The sequence below is a fragment of the Glycine max genome, chromosome 18 (genome assembly GCF_000004515.6).
Source record: "Glycine max cultivar Williams 82 chromosome 18, Glycine_max_v4.0, whole genome shotgun sequence".
Classification (NCBI taxonomy): Eukaryota; Viridiplantae; Streptophyta; class Magnoliopsida; order Fabales; family Fabaceae; genus Glycine; species Glycine max.
In genome coordinates, this window is record NC_038254.2 from 47,100,997 (window position 1) to 47,107,820 (window position 6,824).

General features: G+C 38.0%; 2 pseudogenes; both read right to left on the reverse strand.

The window, feature by feature from the left end:
* Window positions 1-1,601: 1,601 nt before the first annotated feature.
* Window positions 1,602-3,170, reverse strand: LOC100813561 (expansin-like B1; annotated as a pseudogene).
* A 575-nt stretch (window positions 3,171-3,745) lies between these two features.
* Window positions 3,746-4,262, reverse strand: LOC106797022 (7-deoxyloganetin glucosyltransferase-like; annotated as a pseudogene).
* Window positions 4,263-6,824: the final 2,562 nt, after the last annotated feature.

Consider the following 6,824-nt stretch of genomic DNA (forward strand, 5'->3'; position numbering starts at 1 on the left):
AAAGCCCTCCAATCACCATACTTAGAATCTAGTATTTTTGCCCAAGGCTCCTCGTGCTTGTGAAAAAGATCCCATTGCCATTTTCCCAACAGGGCTGCGTTAAATGTCCTAAGATCTTTTTCACTCCAAGGCCACCTCTGTCTTTTGGTTGACATATTGTCTTCCAATTGACCCAAGCTATCTTCCTCTGCTCTAAATTACTAGGTTAGACATGTGGTCTTTGATAAATTTTTGTGAATGTTATCATAGCAAGCTTTTGATAATGAATCAAAATTGTACAATTCATAGGTGGTTTGAATCCTTAATCAGCCTATAAACCTCTAGCTTAACAAATTTCTAAGTATACTTAAAATAACAAAATTGTACTTAGAAAATGAAAGCAACATTACAAACCTCTAGCTTAACAAATATCATAATAAAAACCTTCATGAACCTATAAACCGATAAAAGAATAATTACATATGCCAAGAACATATTACAATTACAAAATTTAGCGGCAAACAGTAACATGGCATTTAGGAGAGAATTCATTTTCAATCCCAGGTCATTATTTTCAATCCTTGAATACAAAGAGGAGCACTATGCAAGTTTGAAAGATTGATGCTGCTGCTGATAAGTATCCTTTCCTTATAAAGCCCCCATTTATTTGCCCTTGTCACCTCACATCTACAAACACAAGTAAATAAATCACATAATGGAAATCAACCACAATTCCAAAGTATATTAATAATTAAGATTAGGCATACCTACTTTTTCATCTTTGAATAGTGTGTCTCTACCATATCTGTACAGTATCATAAATGTTCTTGCCTCAATTCTTGACACCCTGTAGTGTTAGGATTTCCTACTTAGCCTTTAAACTCTTTATAGTCCCATAACTGTTGGCTTCTCCAAACTTCACCAAAGAAAAACTCGAGCAGAAGTTGCAATGCCTGCATTCATTCAAGAAGAGAAGATATTTACCAATAATTGATGTTCAAACATAGAACAATTTTATATCATAAGAATTAATTTAGTAATGCAACACAAATAAAGTTATGAACGCTCCTTCCTAGCATATGCTTCAAAACCTGCACAAGTTACATTAACCTCAGACAGCCAACCATCAATCAAATCACAGAAAAAAAAGACATCAGAAAATGATTAGGAAGAACAAAAATGAGAACTAGATCATCTCCCTTGAGCCTGTAACAAAAATAGGAAGAGTCAAGCAGCAAAACCAAAATCAATTCACCAGATAGCATACCAATAACTCTGTTCATATGACAAACTAGAGAGAACCTAAGCCTACAGAAATCAAGGTTTTCATATGACCCTAAATAGATTTATCATATAAAAAAGGAATTGCCAAGACACAGAGTCATAGGCTTTTTCAAAATCCACTTTAAACACCAAGCAAGATTTCTTTAACCTCCTAGCCTCCTCAACAACCTCATTAGCAATAAAGACTCCATGAAGCAGCTGTCTACCCTTAACAAATGCTGACTGTCTTTCATCAATAAGGTGATTCAAGACCTTACTAAGCCTATTAGAAAGGATTTTAGCAATAATTTTGCAAACACAGCCAATGAGGGATATGGGTCTGAAATCACTAATATGCAAAATTTGTATGATTAGAGATGTAAAAATGAAAAAATTACTTCAATACAATGGAATTGGGTGACATGCATAGTATGTACTGCCCTACTATGCCATCACTACTTATTCGTAGAAAAATAAAATCATAATAGTATGCCATATTAATGAATTTGTTTTGCTGCTAAATTCTCTATTGGTTCACTTGTACCCCTAATCGTATGTTTCACCAGCCTTCCAGTCTCCGGGTATGTTATTAATAGGAACAACCCATGTTTCTTCTCCCTCTTCTTCATCACTAAACAACATCCTTAAAGACAAGGGTCCACTCGGTGGAGAGGTAGTAGTCCACACTGCCCCATGGCTTCTATCCAGGAACTTGCACACAAAGTTTTGAGTCTGCACACAGTAAAGAAATTACTGTCATTAATTGCCATTGCTATGCACTGGCACTGTTTCCCAATGTTAAAGGGGTTGGTTATCTTTAATGCTTTCCCCCAACTAATAGTACTATAAATTTATAATTCAATTGAGATTTTGTACTTGTAATAAAAGAAAGGGATAGTTTCCAATGGTTTGGTAAAAAGCTGGGTGATTGATCTCTAGTGATTTCAATATAGCAAGCAATTGTTATTTAGTTGAAAATATAATTTAGTAAACGTTTTACCTACGTCCTTCCTACTAAAATGATCAGATTAAAAAATTGAGTTAATTCTGTCTAAAAATTTAACAAAATTGTAACTTAGTTATCACAAAACAAAGGAGTTAATTGGGAGACAGATAGTACCTCACAGAGCTGCACAACAATTATGTCTCTCCTTCCTTGTTGATACCAAATGACAAAAGCAAAGTAATATGGGTTGTTGTTGCTCTCATCTATCTTGATTGTTATGTTTTTATCTGGGTAGTTGCATGCAACACTAGAGACAGATAGAAAGATAAAAGCCTCAGTTAAGTAAAAAAAAAAGGCAAATATTGATGCAAAATGGGTTATATGATGATGAGAGTTTTTTTATGTTACCGTCTATATTGAAATCAATATCAAGCACGCCAAGGGCTAATAGAGAAGCAGCTGCATCAGTGGTTTGAGCCATCCGGCTAAAGGCATGTTTGCCAAGAATGAAATCAGTGTTATCACTTGAAGCTTGGTCCGTTATAACTGCAGTCACACCATTTTCTGAGCAATATACACTGTTGGTACACCTCACCTATTGATTATTGACCAAAGTCCATAGTATAACTTGAGATTAATAAATTAGTTTCAAACTTTAGATACTTTTCATGAGTGATGAGTACAGAGAGCTGTTTAAGAATTACTTGTGTGAACCAAATGGCAGAAATAATCCCGTAATAATATAATATGGCATAATATGGTTATATATATGGTGCGAAGCTTATAATTAAGCATGGTTATATATATGGTATGTCTATCCATTAGTGCATAAGATTTTGCATGTCGTGCAAGCTGGTAGGTTAGGTTTCCTCCTTTCAATTCTCAAAATTACGTGGCAGAACTTAGTATGAAACAACTCCACTGCATGCCCATAACACACTGTGAAGTGAGAGTCAATGTATGACCATGAAGTGAGAGTCATATTGTTGATAAAAGGCTTTAAATACACTGTGGGTAATTTCTGTATGGTTTTTTTTAAGGTTATCATTTACTACTGCTAATTGGCGTTGCTGTGGAAGCTCTTTGATTATAGCAACTCCAGGTACGTATGTACGGTCTACTATCTTTATATGTATTATGATAGACTACTATTTCACACACACACACCCACATACACCCACCCACACACACAAACACCCACACCCACACCCACATACCCACATACACACAGACACACAAACACACACACACACAGCCACACACACACACAACCACACACACACACCCACACACACACACCCATATACACACACACACAACCACACACACACACATACACACAGCCACACACACACACACACCCACACCCACATACACACAGACACACACACAGCCACACACACACCCACACCCACATACACACACACACACACACACACACACACACACAACCACACACAAAAAATACTGACAGACCGAAAATACTACTAATCCTAAAAAGGAACACCCCCCCCCCCCCCCCCCAAAAAAAAAACCTTCGATTAATCTAATGTTTATCTAATTAAGCAACACCTCCTTAATGATTTTGTCCAAGTTCATGAATGAACAACCACTGGGTGTAGTGGCTTCCTCTGCCTTCTTCTTCAACTCCACGATCTTTTGTCTCATTTTCTTTCCTTTCTCTCCTGCCATCAAGTCATTCACCAGCTTCTCCACCTCTTCTCTCTTCATATTGGTATCAATTTCAATCCCAATTTCCCATTCATTGTAGATATATCTGCAGTTTGTTGGCTGATCTGCAAAGAATTGCCAACACAACATTGGTACTCCAGCATAAACACTTTCAGTGGTTGAGTTCCATCCACAATAAGTCAAGAATCCACCAAGGATGGTTCAACACTTGCTCCTGTGGACACCAACTTGCTATGAGGCTTTTATCTTTAGTTTCATTCACAAACTCAGATGAAAAAATCACTGAACCTCCGATGACAAGGTCAGGCCTAATGATCCACAAAAAGGGTTTCTTGTTGTTGGCCAAACCCCAAGCAAACTCCAAGAGTTGTTCTGCTGACATAACTGTGATGCTGCCAAAATTCACATAAACAACGGATCCCGATTCCTTGGATTCTATCCATTCAAGACACTTTGGATCTTCCTTCCAAAGATTGGAACCTAAAGATGTGAAGTTGTTTTGTGGACTTTGATTTAAAAGTAATGGGAAAAGACCAATGGTTTAAAGAAAAGGGAGCATAAAGGAGAGACCATTCGTTGCATCTCTCTCAATTGTGCAGTGCACACTTAAGAGAAAGGTTTCCCTGGTTCAGATGTGAAAGCTCAGAGCTAAATGCATTGCAAATGTCTAGCAACTTTGAACTTATGTCGAAGTACACATCAATCCATTTGTCCTCCCAATCACTCACAACAAGCTCAATGGCAGTCATAAGGTGAGGATTTCATCCTTGCTTTTAGGCACAAGATAGTTTGGTTTGTAGAATCAGCTAAGCCCAAACCCTGCAGAAAACGTTCCATCCTCTCCTTCACAATAGCAGGGTCCTTCAGACTTAAAGCAATAGTGGATAGATTTCCATAATCTGTAATCACACAAAACAACATTGATCACTAGTTTGCCCTCAAATTTTACTAGCATGACAACTACACACATCCTCATGATACACACAGACCCTCATGATACACACACACACACACACACACATATACCCAACTACAATAATAAAGCATAAGCACCCTTGAAACCCAGCATTTGAAATTAGTTACATAAACAACTGTCGATGTCTATATTTGTCTGTAATTGAATTTTACCTTTTGTATGTTCTTGTATGTGATCAGTGTAATTTGCTATATAAACAACTGTTGTTCATGCTGAGTGAACCTTAGATTCCCGTTTGAGACTAAATGCAATGACTCTTGCGGACAGTTTGCATTAGTCATTGTATTTAGTCTTGAATTGTCTGTTTGGACAGTTTGGGGAGACTGGAATTTTTATGTTAGATTCATTCATGAAGGTTATTATTATTTTCATTAATTTGATTAAATTTCGGTTCAATGCATTTCAAGTTGTTCTCCGAGTGCATACTTGATTATCATGAAATTCATTTCACCGATGTCATGTCGTGTACTTGGAGACCAATGCGAAATGCTGCCGAAATTTAGTCAAATTTTTGTAAATAATGGTAATCCTAACATTTGAAGCTAACATAAAAGATAGTTTTCCTAAATGGGATAAGGCCACACCTATAAATAAAAAAGTGAGATTTCATGCATGGAATTGCTTAGATGGATTGAAGTTGGATGAATGAAAGTCGCATGAGCCCAGAATATGAGGATGGCGTCGAACAGTTCTTGCAATTTGCTTCAGAAAGAGGTCGACCGAATGAAGAAGGAAAATATTTTTGTCCTTGCATCAACTGTTTGAATGGAAGACGACAATTACTCGATGACATACGGGACCATCTATTGTGTGATGGGATTAAGAAGAATTACACGACGTGGATATGGCATGGTGAAGTCACAGACATGCAGAGTGGGTCCCAAACTGAACCGTTTAATGTAGAAATGGGAGATCGGTTAGAGGACATGATTCGTGACCTTGGACAAGAGTTTTTCTAGCAAGCACACGCCCCTGTGTATGAAGGATTGCAGAGTGATTCTATGAAGCCTTTGTATGTAGGGTGCAAGAATTCCTTAACCCTGTTGTCTGCTGTGTTAAGTCTGGTTAATGTCAAGGCCAGGTATGGGTGGAGTGACAAAAGTTTCACCTCACTGCTTGAGGTAGTGCACAATCTGCTTCCGGAGGACAACACCTTGCCTAAAAGTTACTATAAGGCAAAAAAGATATTGTGTCCGATGGGTATGGAGTATCAGAAGATTCATGCTTGCCCCAATGATTGCATACTGTACAGGCATGAATTCCAAGAAATGTCCAAATGCCCTATCTGTGGGACTTCACGGTACAAAGTGAAGGATGAAGAAGAAAGTAGTTCTGATGACAACTCCAACAAGGCCCCCCCAGCGAAGGTTTTGTGGTATCTTCCAATCATTCCAAGGTTTAAGCGTCTTTTTTCTAATGAGGATGGCACAAAAGACCTTACATGGCATGGGAGAAAAACAATCTACAGTAGGCATCGCCGCTTTCTAACACCCAATCATCCTTACAGACGACTCAAAAAAGCTTTTAATGGAAGTCAAGAGCATGATATTGCACCGATACCGTTGACTGGTGAGCAGGTATATCAGCGGGTTCAACACCTGAATACTGTATTTGGGAATACCCAAAAGAAGGATAAAAGTCAGAGTTGTATATGCAAGAAGAGGTCCATTTTCTTTGATCTTCCGTACTGGTGTGATCTTGACGTTAGACATTGTATTGATGTTATGCATGTGGAGAAAAATGTTTGTGACAGTGTGATTGGGACGCTCCTTAACATTCAAGGCAAGACGAAGGATGGCTTGAATACCCATCAAGATCTAGCTGATATGGGTATACAATCACAGTTGCATCCAAGGTCTGATGGGAAGAAAATTTACTTGCCCCCAGCCTGCCATACTTTGTCCAAGAAGGAGAAGATAAGTTTTTGTCAGTGTCTTCGTCGAGTGAAAGTTCCACAAGGATACTCTT